Source organism: Melozone crissalis, unplaced genomic scaffold, assembly GCF_028551555.1.
Source record: "Melozone crissalis strain CALT ecotype California unplaced genomic scaffold, PUWL_Pcris_2 ptg000013l_1, whole genome shotgun sequence".
Lineage (NCBI taxonomy): Eukaryota > Metazoa > Chordata > Aves > Passeriformes > Passerellidae > Melozone > Melozone crissalis.
Genome location: NW_026535791.1, coordinates 36,163,691 through 36,176,318, shown reverse-complemented (window position 1 = coordinate 36,176,318; position 12,628 = coordinate 36,163,691).

Sequence of the window (12,628 nt, the reverse complement as noted above, 5' to 3'; positions counted from 1 at the left end):
ATACAGTGTTGACTACTTTGGAGTTAAATGAAATCATCAATCCTCATGCTTGCCTTGGAACATATCCCAGAATAGGAAGGCTAGCACTTATCTACTAATCTACTCAGAACAAGCTTAGAAGGCTTTGACACTGCTCAAATGTCAGCTTGAATATCTCCCATTTGTTTATTACATCTAGTTAGTGGGGTCAATGTGGTATGGTCAAAAGAAAGTTATTTAAATTTCCTGCTCAAAAGAAAATCCCAGGAGACTGGAATTTAGATTTCTATTTTCTAATATGATTAGGTTGCTTTCTTCTCTGAATTTGCGATGTTTCTGAAGCAATTTTTAATTACTAATTAATCTCCAACAGTCAGATTCTCCTCTGGCGTATAGAATGAAGGACAGCAGCAGAGTAAAGCAGGATGGAAATGTAACACCTTGCTTAGGAATTTTCTGACTAAACTCAATGCAGGTTAATGATTCTGCAGGTTAACTGCGAATGTTCTCTGTCTCTTTGACATCTAGGGCTTTCATGGCATTCATAGTAGCTCTGGCAGTTATTAAAATTATCTGGAATATTAACAGATACATAGATAGGTTAATGCTAAATTTAATTATTTCAGTAAATTCTCCCTACAGTTTCTAACCTTTGTATTCAGTTACAGAAGATGTTAAGGAAAACAGCTGTGCAGCACACATGCCCTGCAGAGGAAAATTCAGCAGCAGTGCAGCTTGCTGATAGCAGCTTGCATAGGAACAGAAGGCAGAGACTCACGCTACGGAAATCAGACTGATTTGACCTGTATGTTTCCAAAATTAGTGAATTTCTCTCACTCCTTCAGAAGTGAACAAGACTTTATACTGCAGCAGACCTCCTGTCCTTTTAAAGTCTAGTGTGATCATTTTATTACATAGTTTTGGGGGTTTTTACTGGAGCTAGAAGATACAGAATGTTTTCTAGCTCAGTTCTTTCCATGTAGAGCTGGTAGGCATATAGTTAATAAGGGGCAATGGAGTGGCTGAAGGGATATTGGGCTTTGTTTGTTATTTTTGCAATTGATTTGGCATCATACTATAATAAAAAATTTAGAATGCTCAAATATGTTCTATTAGTTAAGGTGCTAAACTTAAAATGCCACGTTAAACCTGAATGCCATGTCAGTGTCTGGTAACATGAATGTGGGCAGCTATTGCTTCAGTAACTCAAACACATCACTGGCTTGTTTTCCCACTGGGCCCCCTGAATGGCAAGCAGTGACAGTGCAGTAACAGTTTAAGGTGCTGGCTTATCTGGAGCTGAGCCACATGCACTTTTACACTGCAGGTCTTAACCATCACTTCCCTTTTAACCATCAGTCATGTGACCCCAAGCACTGGCACCAAATGCACCCAGATTTTGGCATCTCTGTGTTCAAGGTGCAGCACCAAGCACTTGATCAGCAGCTTGGTCTCTAAGTACTCATAAAACACTGCCTAAAGGTACTTAAATTCCATGTCACATTTATTTTCAATAAATTTATTTCAATAAAGGTTGAGATCCTGTGAAAAACAAGAACATATGGCAGGCATAACCAGGGACCAGATCCTAATGCAAACATATTGGGAAAGCAAGGTTAAGACAGAATATTAAAAACTCAGATTAAAATCAACAATTAAGAAGCACCAAAATCAATCTGCCTATGCTCATGTTTTATTTCACTTAGATGAGACTTCTTGTGAGAATTAAAAATGCACTGGTCTGGCTGCCCTTGTTTAAGCAGCTGTCGCTGCATTTTAGATCACTCATTTGAAGGCCATTAATTTACTGCAAAGTAAATTGTGAAACATAGTAAGCATTAGCAAAATGATAATGTTTAAGCATAGTGCTCAGAAGACCCAATTAAGGAATCCATTAGGAGGGCAAATAATTATGTATAGCATTGCATAACATGATGTACTTTGCATATCTGTGTTCTCTGATGCATACAAGAGATCAAGCACTAGTCATCTATTTCAGACTGAATTTATGTCAAAGAGTACCTTTGAGATCTGGAGCATATGCTAAATTACCCAAGATAACTATCAGTGATAGCAAAAACACTAGAGCCTTTAAGATGCAGAAAATTATTTGCACAGTTCCACACAGGTACAACTGTGCTGAAATTGCCTATTCTGAAAATCAGATGTTAGAAGATATTTATGAAGTTTTTAAAGGCCTTCCTTATCTCTGATAGATACCCATATTTCTCTGTTTCTCAGATATCCTCATCCTCTTGCTTCACATCCATATTGCAATGTTATCTGTGTATCTCCACACAGTGCAAAGATTATTAATCACCTGTGTTTACACTTGGAGGCAAATCTGTGTTTAAGGGAATACCTGATGAGCCACATCATGATGTTATCAGGCCTGTAGCATAACACTGCTAAGAGATTAAAAGAACCAATAAAACTTTAAGCAGTTCTCATTATCTCATTTGTATTTGAGTTAAATTTGAACATGAAGGAATAATCTTGTCTTTTTTTCACCTAATTACTGAAACCAGAAGTTTGTCTTCATACAATTTTATTGAAATACAATGATCTCTCAGAAGACCTTGCAAAAGAATAGAGGATATTCATCCCAGCAATATACTTGCACAATATTTGCAATAGAAATATGTACACCTACAGGAAATAAGCACTCCAGGTTTTCTTTTCTCCTCCATAAATGTTGATAATGGCAAAGTTAGTTGTCAAAAAGCTTTAGCATACAAAAGTGTAAAATTTTGCCCAGCTGTGTCCTTTAAATAGCTATCAGAAAACCAAACTGCTTTTCATTATCAGAAAGAACTACTGTAAAAACAATCAGTGTATTCATATATAATGTTTAGGTATAGTAGGGCTATTAAAATCACAGAGAATCTACAGTTTATTACAATTATTCTTGATTCTTTGCTGTACTCTTTCCAGTATGGACCATTATCTGTTTTCTGCTACAGACATTGTAACACTAGGTAGATTTCTAAAACTGAAGATTGGATCTAGTCAGAGACTGAAATATAAAACTCACTAAATGCAAACATTGGCATTCTTACTGCATAATTGCCTTCTCTGCACATAGGAAGCATTTCTTGCTTTACTTGCTGAACACAATTTAATATACTTAGTACATTTCTAAAATACCTAGAGCGCTTTATAAATTGGGGCACTATAAAATTCTCTGGTTGTGGGGCTAATTGTAGTAGAAATCACCAACAGTGGCAAAGAAATCTTTCTTGGTATGATGACTCAGCTGCCGTTCTGGGCTCTTCCTCACCTCACCCAGGAGGTGGGACAGTGTCACTCTCCGGTCAGCTGGCACCACAGTGAGAGCACTTTGCCACTGAGCTCCCAGGACAAGCTTGACTGGGGTGTTAAACCAGAGAAACAATTCATGTCACCACAATTTTCAAAGTAAACCCCAAAATGCCTGGGTGATGAAGCTTCCAGGGGACCTTCCCACATGGCCTTCAGCCTGGACAGACCAGCCTGGGCTGCCCTCACTGCTCCAGGGTGGCTCCTTTAAGCAAATGCAGCTGCACTGAGGAAAAATGAGGCAGCAATTGGGAATTCATTGCAAGAGGAGGAACTGGAAGGCCCTATTTGAGGAGTATTTTCCTTTAGTATTTTAATATTTTCTATTTTACATGTGTTGGAGCTCTTGCCACAGACTCCTCTGGGAACACAGGCAGTGTTGGGTAGCTGGGTAGCTGGAGCCCAGACGTGTCCTCCTGGCTCATATATTGATCTGGCAGTTGTGCTAAAGGTTGAGGCCATTTTTGGCCCCTAAGAAATGGTAATGAAATACTAAATCTGCTCATACTAAAACTCAAGTTTATTGTTTTGTTCCTACTGTAAACTAAGCTAGCAAACTTTTCAAGTGGGAGAAAAATAAACCAGCAAAGTCAATACACTTCTTTATATGTACCAGGCATGCATTCACTGCAGCATTTGTTCCTTAGATATGTATTTGTTCTCTGAGTATTTATACTAATAACTATATATTTTCCACATAAGACTTTACACAGGTGACAAGAAAGGGTTAGTACACATACTTCATGAGTACTGGATGGCACACTGCTGTTGATTAATTTTGTGTGTGAAAGTAAATTGTAAAGAAAGTTTTCTTAGCCATTCTCCTATCATTTTGATTCCAAATTTCACAGCAGTTAGTCCCTCCACAACAGCATGGTTGAGGTCTCAATAAAAATGGATTTGAACTTATTGTGCAGTCAATATGAGTAAGAGCTGATATGTTTGTGTATAAAGGAGAAGCAGCTTTTCAGCTGAATTCAGCATCAATGATTTTGCTGGTGACATGTACATTTGGGGATAAAAATTAACCATTTGTATCCTAGGCTGCCTCACACAAACCCCAGAAATTTTGCTTGCTTGGAAGTTAATTGCTTTCTTCTGAAGGTCCTTGTGTAGCTGGACACCATGCCCAGGAAAAGCACCAATTTGGGGCTTAAGTATCTGCATTTGATGCAACACTTGAGATGCGTCAGTACATTTTGCTGTAAAACAGGAAAGGAAAAAAAAAAAAAGGCAACAAAAAAAGAGCATGTCAGCCCCAGGTGATTTACGGCCTGATTCACAGTGCCCTGAATTCATCAGCCAGAAGCCTGCGATGTTTTCAGCAGACTTTGGCTCAGATGGGTGCACTTTAAACTTGCAAACCGCAGACAGTGCAGCGGCAAGCTGGGGCAGATGGAAAGTGGCCGTCACGGGCGGGATGATTCAGGGAGCAGATGGGCTCTGCCGCGCTCCGCCTTCCTGCCGAGCGGGGAGCGGCGGGACACGGAGCTGGCATCCGCCGGGAGGCCGCCTGTGCTCCGCATGGATGGATGGCCGTGGCATGAATGGAGATACTGAGGCCAGAACAAAAAGAGAGAGAGGAAGGGAGCGGTCCGGGAGGAAGGCTGGGTGGAATGTGCGGAATTAGCGCAGGGTGGAGCAAGAGACAGGAGAAAAAAACAGAGGCACTCTTGGGGTTATGCAATTTGGCAGGTCTTAACCCCTGACACAGGCGGAGGAGGAATCCATAAAAAGCTCCGAGGAGGAGAAGTGGTAGGGGGGATTGACGAGAAAGGTAACACCAATAGCATAATAGCATGGAGCCCATGGTCTGTGCAGGGTGGCACGATGACTGAAAAAAAGAGAAAGAAAAGATGAAAAGGAAAATGAGATAAAGGAAAATACTAAAAGCAGCATTACTGAATTATGTTGAAGAACTCTGGTTGCTTTAAATGTGGTATCCACTGTGTCTCCTTTTCTGTGAGTTCATACAACAAAAGTTGAGTTTTCTGAGCTGCACTAACTAGGGTGTTCTGTACTCTGAGTAACTTCATATTCCACATAAGGTACAAAGAAGTGCAAAAAGTGTCTTTCCTGTGTAAAATACAAATATTATAGGACCTTGTGAGTGTGGGTATAGGCAACACCCAGGAAAACCCTCCAAATAACGTGCAGGTAAGTAATTTTTCTTGGAGAGTACTTGCCAATAAATGTTTCATGTGCATGCACACAGAACTACAGTACACACAATCCATAATCTGTGAGCTAAAGGAGGTGCTGTGAGGCTGCAAAAGAGATCAGGGTACTTCTCCAGCAAAAAACCCTACAGTTTAAAAAGTAATTTTGTCTACTGTTGGTACTTCTGTCATAGAAAACACTTAATGAAAACCTGGGCTGATCAGTGACTATGTCATAGTAATGGCACACGCTAAACAGCCCTATCAGCAGCTTCAGCCTATGGGAATGAGCCTCTCCCTGATATGAGCAGAAAATGGGACAAGATCTCATTGTGGTACGTTAGAAAAAAAATCCTAATATAATTAAAAACTCGATTTATGAACTTTGAGCTGAAATTTGATGACTCACTGGTGTTTGATTACTACTAGCGCTCTTAAGGAAGTTTCAAGGTTCTTTGCAAGTAAGAGGCAAATACTTTCTAAATCCAGAGAGCATGAAACTTGGCTTCTCCCTTCTCTGAAAGAAGCACAAGGAAGAAAATCAGTAAGTGGATCACTTAATTCAAGTGACATTGTGCAACCAGCTATGGTAAGAATGTGGGGTGGGGCCTGAGAAACACCATTGACGTGGAAAATTGGAAAAGGTGTGTGTGTCTTTCATCACGTATTAGATTTCTTCATTTTGTCCTGCTGATATAGTAACAGCAAAGATGATCTTGTCAGACATAGCCATAATTAAAAAGACATTGGCCTGGATTCAAGATAAGACTGTTTCAGACTTTGAGAACAGAGCTGAGATCCAAAGGGGTAGTAGATTAGTCACTGCAGAATTAAGACCTTCAAGGATTTAATTAGAGTGTGGAGAAAAAAATCATATAGACTTTCACAGTGGGTAGAGGTAAAGGTGGAGTATTTTCTCTTTCCTGCATTGTCACATTTAAGAGGTAAGCTGAATTCATGAAAAAACCAGACAACGTTGCCAAAATCCAGGTTCTAATATTGTCTTGGCTAAACCACAGCAATTGTGGTCCCTCTGTCAGCACCCCGGCTGGCTTTCCTACAGATCTGAGGAATGAAAGAGAATTGATTAGATTTACAAATAATAATTTAACCAAGGAAAAAAAAAAGTAAGTATGTTTAAAGGGAACTCTAGATTTTGGCCTATTTGAGAAGATGATTAAACAACAGATGTTCCTGTCTCCTACAAAGCTTTATTGACCAATAACCCTGCCCCCTTAAATCACAGTGTACAAATGAGTGTCTTGGTTTTTATTCACAGTATGATAACAAAATGGGATAGCCTGACTGATAAATCACTTCTAGGCCTGGGAATCTTTGCCAACAGCTTGCATAATCAAACTGTCTTCAGATCCAACAGGGATTATTTAATCTCTTTCCTGCTGTGACAGTTCTCATAATTTGACTAATTGGTTCTGCATATTCCCACTGCCCAAACATGAGGGAGCAGGCTGCTGATATGACTGTGTCACAGTTTCTTTGCACAGGTACCTGGTCTTTCAATCAGCAGTGCTGCTCTATGGCAACAGGGAACCCTTATTAAACTGTGTGGGCTCCAAAGAATGAAAATGGAGGTGTGACCTCAGATGCTTATACCACTTTAGCACACATAAATTTATGGGGCTGGATGGGAACCACCCAAGGGCACCGAGAGACTTGGTGGGACTTGTCACCAAGCCATTTTCCACCATTTACCAGCAGCCCCGGCTCACTGGAGAGGTCCTGGTTAACTGGAAGTCAGCAAATGGGATGCCCTAATTACTAAATGTGACACCCATCTGCAAGAAGGGCTGGAAGCAGGAGCTGGGGAGCTACAGGCCTGACCTCAGTGCTGGGGAAGGTCATGGAACAGTTCATCCTGAGTGCTGTCATGGGCTATTACATAATTAATATTACTGTTCTCCCTTGCAACCCTGCAGCAGGTTGTTACAGTCTCTCTGGTGATGGCTGCCAGCACCACAGCACAACTGGTAGAACAAACATGCAGGTTGGCTATTAGGAAAATTTTCTCCACAGAAAGGGTTGTCAAGCATTGGAACAGGATACCCAGGGAAGTGGTTGAGTCACCATCCCTGAAGGTATTTAGAAGACAGGTAGATGTGGCACTTAGGGATGTGGTTTAGAGGTGGATGTGGCAGTGCTGGGTTAATGATTGGACTCAAGGATCTTAGAGCTTTTCTTCAACCTGAACCATTCTATGATTCTATGATTCTGTGATTCCATGATTCCATGATTCTATGCTCAATGACTTAAGTGCCAGAGGCCAAATGCCTCATCCACTCTCCTCCCATGTCAAGTGACTTTTTTCCAAGACTTCCTGTGTGGAAACTCTTGTGCAATAGCTATGAGACATAATTAGAGTTTAATTATTATTTAATATCTGCCCTCTGCATAGACTTTCCTATTTTACAAGAAAAGCTGTCTTGAGGTTTAGCATAATCTAACACAGAATAACTTTTGCACATAGAACACCAGCAAGAGACTCAGTACTATCACTTGATGAACAGAATCTTTCTAGCACTTGTTGTTTCAGGCTTTTCCTTCATGTAAACACATTTAAAGAACTTGTCATAACTTGTGCTCACCAACCAAGAAGATGCTGGGAACAAGGCAGTGGTGGTAAAGAGGCTGCTCTCCAGCCCAAGTTTACAAGTGGAAATCAAATGTGGGGTTAAAGTGCTCACTCACCCCATCCACCATGACCTCCATCAATACCACCTCCAAGAGAAGCACCACCCTGCACAGGAGTCAAACACTGTGGTGCTGTCCTGCTCAGCTATTTCATGTCTTATACCACATGATCCATTAATATAGTACTCAGATGGGATTATTTCTGCATCCTGGGTCAACATCTTGGAAGGTTACATGAGAATTTCTCCTTGTCTGTTAGCCCCATGTTATGACTAGGTTATGTGCTGATTATAGTTCCTTCCTTTTCAGTTTTGGCTGTCCCTTGTGTAGACAAGTACTCAAGGATTAGGCAAAGGTAAAGGTTTGGTTCTCCTCTCATGTTAATTTGATTTTAGATTTTGTTTTGATACCTGTAAGCATGTGTATATATATATATATATATATATATATATATATATATATATATTTATATTTATATTTATATATATAAATAAATATATATATATACATATACACGTATGCATATATTTTGCTCATCACAGCTTTCAACCCTGAAGCATAGAAATATTTGTTTGGAGGACGTGTAAGAACAAGCTGGTAGCAGAATGTGTTTCAGTACTGCCTTTGCCATTCTGCCTCAGTACTGCAGGCGCTGCAAAATGGAAAAGCAGCCCAGATGTATTACAATGTATTACAGCATCCCTTTCTTATGAGATTTAGTACCTTCTGTGATCTTCTTTTATGTGAAATCCAGATATTTTCAGAGAATTCCTGCTTTTATGTTTCTAAATGAAAGGTTTTTGAGGCCTTGACATGGCAAAGAAAGATTTGAAAAATGTGATTCAAGTTTGGCCCAGAGATTCAGAAAGAAAACACCAAAGCTAATAAAAGGCACTTTATTATCTCTGGAGGCTTACTCATGTGTTTTGGAAAGTGCAATTAGCAGTATTTTGTAGGGTCATCTCCGCCCTACTTCACCTATGCAAACAATTGTACCAAAAATAATAATTATAAAGCATTACTACTCTTATTTTGTAAAAGTAGCAATGCTTTCTCACTCAGACCAGCTATGCAAAGGATAGAGCAATGATTCTGTTTTGTTCTATTGAAATTCTTGGGCAAAGTGATAGTGATGTTAAAACACAGCTAACTGACACAGCTCTTCTTTGGGGAGATCAGAAGGAGTCAGAAGCAGCAGACCAGAAAATTATTAATGATAAGAAATTAATTGTGGCTGTGTACATTAAAAATAGCCTATGTATGCAGAAACTCTGTGCTCAGATTTTATGTTCACTTCTCTAGGTATTTGGGGCAACATCATCTTGCCATTGTGTTGGTGTGCACAGCTGACATCCTGCTTTCTGTGTGCCCCTTCTTAAATGGAGAACTCTCCAGAAACAATGAAGGTGCCCATAGGGGCTGTGCACTTAAGAGCTGAACTCAAGGATCCTTCGGGATCCTTTCTGACTGAGAATATTCTATAATTCTTTCTGTGATTCTGTGAAGCAATTCAGTTAGGATAAAATGTCCAAAAGATGAGATACTTTTAACACAAACCCACCAGCCTCACAGGATAAAATACTTCATGGCTGGAACAGAGAGCAGAAATGTTCAGTGACATGGAAAATGAAACAAAACAACAAATCTAATGAAATTGGCCAACAATTTCTTTAGTGTTTAGGCAAGATTTCTTTCAAAGCAGCCATTCTTTCCCCACCTGTCAAAATGAATTTCAGATTGAAAATGTCATATATTTGATGTAGATCATTAGATGGATTTAAAAAATCTAGCTCCATCCATTCATTGCCTTAAACCAAAATCACTTTATTGCAGTTGAGGATTTGCCCTCTCCCTCCTCCAAAACTGAGAAAAGATATAGCTTCCTCTTATCACTTCATACAAAAACCAACTCACAAAATGTGTGAGTTTTTTTAACTGTGTTAAAGTTCATTTTGTTTAGGCATGCAAATCTCTTTCCTGAACAATATGTGCAGCTATAATTTTCCTTGCAACTAATTCACCCTCAGAGTTGTGGATGATTAAGTGTCTTTACCACATTTGATTGGCAGAGAAATAAGCACTTTCAAATTTATTGTAATTGGGCTTTGGGTTTGTTGTTTTTTTTTTTTTTTTGGTCTAGCCTTGTTAAAAGCTTAGTTACCTCTCTTGGAACTGACTTCATGAACACACTAACTAAATACTTCTCCAAGTTGTTTTGTGAAGCACAGCTAATTAATGCAGTGAAGTACAATTGAGTTAAGTAGGAGAATCACAGCTCATAAATAAAGATAAGAAAATTATAAGAGGTATGACTGATATGCATGTAATTACCTGCTTGGGAGGCAGCCTGATCTGGAAGAACCTGAAGACATTTGGGAGGCAGGAAATCCTGTCTCATCATCCTCATTCCATCCATGACTCGAGCTGCTGCAGGCAAGTTGCTCTGCCTCTCCCTCCCCACATGTTTGTCACTCAGTGACAGTCACGTAAGGGTTTATTAATGAAATAGACAAAGCACCTGAAACCCTCAAAGTGTGATTTTGGTATCTGTGAATATTAGAATCATAGAAGAGTTTGGGTTGGAAGTGACTTTAAAGATCATTGAGTTCCAATCCCCTGACAAGAGCAGGGATACATTTTGCTAGACCAGGTTGCTCAGAGTCCCATCCAGTCTGACCCTGAATACTCCTAGGAACAGGGTATCCACAGTGTCTTTGGGCAACCTGTTCCAGTGCGTTACCAGCCTCAGAAAGAAGAATTTCATTCTCAAATGTAATCTAATCTACTCTCCTCCTTCAGTTTAAAGCCATCCACCTTTGTCCTCTAACTACACGCCCTTGTAAGAAGCCCCTCTCCAGCTCTCTTGTACCCCTTTGAGGTACTGGAAGGCCACTACATGGTCTCTCCAGAGCCTTTTGTCCTCCAGGCTGAGCAGTCCCAACTCTCTCAGCCTGTCTTCATAGAAGAGGTGCTTGAGCCATTTGATCATATTTGTCGTACTCCTCTGTCCTTGCTCCAACACCCTTCTTACCTTGGGGACCCAGAGCTGGATGCAGCATCCCAGCATCACCATCCCTTTTGATGCAGCCCAGGATGTGGTTGGCCTTCTGGACTACAAGCACACATTGCCCATGTGGAGATTCTCATTCATCACACCCCCAAGTCCTTCCTCTCCAGGCTGCTCCATATTAAAGGAGCTGCTCCAAATTTTCTTTCACCATTCTCCATATCTCTCAAAAGGAGGAAACAGAAACTCATAACTTCTCCAGTGGCTGCTCCTTGAATGTCAAACAATTCTGACTTCTATTATTCTAATGAATCATGGATCAGGTTGCAAAAAAGGAATATTGACGGTAAGGTGCATGATCCTGAAGAGAGTGCTGCCAAAGAGCTGTCAATAGCACAGAATCAAGATCTTATATGTCTTTCAACCATGAACAACAAATCAGTGTCAATCCTCAAAAAAAAATTATTCATGTCTCAGTTATTGCCAGCTAATAACTAATAAAACTAATTTTAATCATTTTATAATCATTTTATAATGCTATGTTAATCCATAGTTTTACTCAAAAGCAATGTTTATTTTTATATGTCAATGCCTGTTTTGTAACATTTCACTCCTACAATAGACAGAGGAAACAAAATCCGAAGATGGGGAAATCCGAGAGGAAGTAAACTGGAGGTTGAGTCAACACTGTAACCTTGCAGTCAAAGGGAAGGTGTAAAATCCTGAAATGCACACATCTGCTTCAATGAGCCCTGCTGATCCCAATCCACATGCACTTCGACAGATGAGGGAGATTCCAGTCATTTCTGCAGCACTATTCAGGCCTTGCTATGTGTGAGGTGTTTTAAAAACACATCTGGAACCTCTGTGTTTTCCCATGTTACAAAGCAACTACCAAGTTGTAATACTGTTTATATTGTCTAATTTAATAACACTTAAAGTCTGAAAACATCACCTTTCTAATCTATTGGGGTTTAGTATGGACCTGGTGAGAAGATTCCTGTGTGAGCTCCTTCCAGGAGTCAGTGCACAGGTTTTAGGGCAGAGGAGGAGGAGAAAAACCTTTTTGGGTTCCTGGCAGCACAGTCTGTAAATTATTTCTATTTCAGTGTGTTTAATTCAGGGAAGATTTTTACTTCCACTCAATTAATCTAATTTATTTGGCTTATGGAAGTCACCTTGCATGTGTGCCAGGCTATGGCATAGTGGCTTCTCTTGCCGCTATAACTCTGTAACATCCATTCACAAAGTCTTGAATTTCCTGTTGGGGTGGATAACTGCACCTTTAGGAGGCTGGGAAACAAATAGGTTTACCTCTTTCATAGTTTTATGTTCTGAGTCATCACTGAGCAAACAAACACTGTAGTGAAGAGAAGAAACCAAGAAAATGTCTGAGGAGGACAGAGAAGCTGCATATTGGTCCCTAAATGCTGAAAATATCAGGAAATGCAGAGGATGAGAGGAGAAATCAGAGAGGTATTTGTAAAAAAGTCAGGTTAATGCAAGGTATTTTACC